Here is a 2,500-nt window from a genome sequence, read left to right on the forward strand (position 1 = left end):
GAATGCCCCTGCGATGCCGCATGTGAAAAAGCCGAATTTTAGATAAGAATGTTGATCAATCATTTTGCGGTCTTGCCCCAGCACATTCACAAATGGGGCTATTTAACAATTAGACCCGTAGCTCGCATGGGCTATTGACCCGTGGCCCTTGAGGGCGAAGGGTCTAATTGTTTTAGTGTCTCCCAACTAGTCGGACAGAAAAGGCAATAATAAAGTCGGAAAATGCAAGTTGAAGAAATATTTATTTGGGAATAAAACGACAGAAAGCGTCACGCTTTTCGCTACTCGAGGACTATTACTAATAAAATCCAATCAAAATGCAGGATTTGCATTAGTCCACTAGTTGGGTGATACTAATTTTAGATATACTTTGCGCGCGAAACAAACAAAGGGCCTCCAATTTTAACCAATCAGAAGAAGCCGTGCCACGCGTGACTGCTTGTGCGATGTTTTTTTCAGGGACATGATAACTGATTTTCGCGGGAACGGGTATTCTAAATATAGACTCATTTGTGACTGGGCAGCGGAGCCCACCCATGCTATAACAACACTTTTATCTAATTCACTCCTGTTTTGATTTGATCCAGGAGCCTACAAGTCCAATACTGGCACTAATATCAATACTAATGATAATACTAATAATAATACTAATACTAATACTCATACTCATACTCATACTAATACTAATACTATAAGTATTATAGTAATACTAATAATAATTGACCACGGGAAATGCCATTAATTATTGTTAGTATTATAGTAATACTAACAATAATACTAATACTAATACTAATACTAATACTAATACTAATACTAATACTAATACTAATACTAATACTAATACTAATACTAATACTAATACTATGTCAGTAACGCCATTTTCACAGATCAAGCTATTTTTAGACGTGTTCTTAAATGAGGCTTCGTTTGCGCGAGTGACTATTCTCAATCCCAAGGGAATGATTTCTCAAGCAAGAGTTGTGATTAGCGCGGGAAAGGTCTGGGAGTCACGGGGAAATCAAGCTAAAAATAACTCGGTCCATTCCACAAATACAACGAAGTTATACTCTCGTAGTCGTGGTCTCCTGCTTGACCACCTGCATGGATTTTATGAATTCATCATCCGTGTTTGGATCTTGCTAAGCTCCCTTTTGAACTGAGATATCCAGGTTTATATTTCCCCAAGAAAAGGCACTTTGAATCTTCCTGTTCAGCTTACACTTTTCCCAAAAAAAATGAGATTTGGTCATTTGGCGCTTAATGGACCTCTTTAGCTTGCACATTTTGTTTTCCCATTTCAGACCACGTGATGTTACTCTAGGGAACAGTTTCTTTCAAATGTCGTCTTATGCACGTGCATATGTAGGCATAACTTATGAAAAACAAAAGGAAAATTCCCTTGGAAACGTCTCGTGGTCTGAATTGGGAAAACAAAACGTACAAGCTAAAAAGGTCCATTTAGGGGAGAAAATGAAAATTTATCTCCCAAGTTTTGTCGTCCTCTATAAAACTTTGACTATTTCACGTTGCAGTTTTGCTGACGATGGCAAAAAAATGGACAAAAATAATAAACGCACGTGCAAAGCGTGCAAAGCTATTGTTTTTGGCCACTAAATATGCAAATTTGTGACGTTTTCGTTCCTAAAGCTCCCTTTTTATGATGGCTCTTATCATGCGAGTATGGGTGCCATCAAGTTTACACTCAAGAGTCCACGTTGTAGCACCATACATCAGGGCAGACTCTACAGTGGCACGGAAAAAAAATCGTTTCAAGGTTTGAGATAGACAGTGTCCATCTTATTTAGAACTAACATCCTTCTCAGTAGAGTTAATTTCACTTCGCAGATATGTAAAATCATCAACCGCCTTGATTTGACTAATCCTCCGGGAATTGAGTTATATTATCATGCAAACGTTTCCTTTTGTTTCGGTGGAAAAACGAGGTTACTGATCACGTGAGTGAAAACATCATATGACCAGGGGTGCGTTTTTTTTGGGAAAATCAAAAAAAGGTATTTCTGATCTTGTATCAATGGTTCTTCAGCGTCAACAAACGCAAAATCGGAAAAAGGATTATTTTCCATGACAACGCAAACAAACCAAGCCAGAGTTGCGTCCAAATTTTAAAAACAAAAAAATTAGCGGTTAAGTTTGTTTTGGAGAAATTCTTAAATGAAAATGCCACCACAAAAAAAAAAAAACCTTAGCGATAGACAAAAAGAAATGACGAAAAACATGCTTTTTTAGCTGTAGGAAAGTAATTGATGTCAAGAAAATTTCAGTGTAATTTTCTGGTGTGAAATTTGCGGGAAACCTAACTATTTTCGACCTATTCATGTCTTCGATCGTACGGTAAAAATGGCGCGAGAAAAACATTTTGGCTAAACTGTCACGTACGGTAGCTTCTGTGTATCATTTTTGCGTGGAAAACCACTTATCAGAAATGCTTTTCTCACTGATCCTTACCCAAAAAATCGCTGAAGTGACGAATCTCAAAAAT

This window comes from Montipora foliosa, chromosome 7 (genome assembly GCF_036669935.1).
Source record: "Montipora foliosa isolate CH-2021 chromosome 7, ASM3666993v2, whole genome shotgun sequence".
Taxonomy (NCBI): Eukaryota; Metazoa; Cnidaria; class Anthozoa; order Scleractinia; family Acroporidae; genus Montipora; species Montipora foliosa.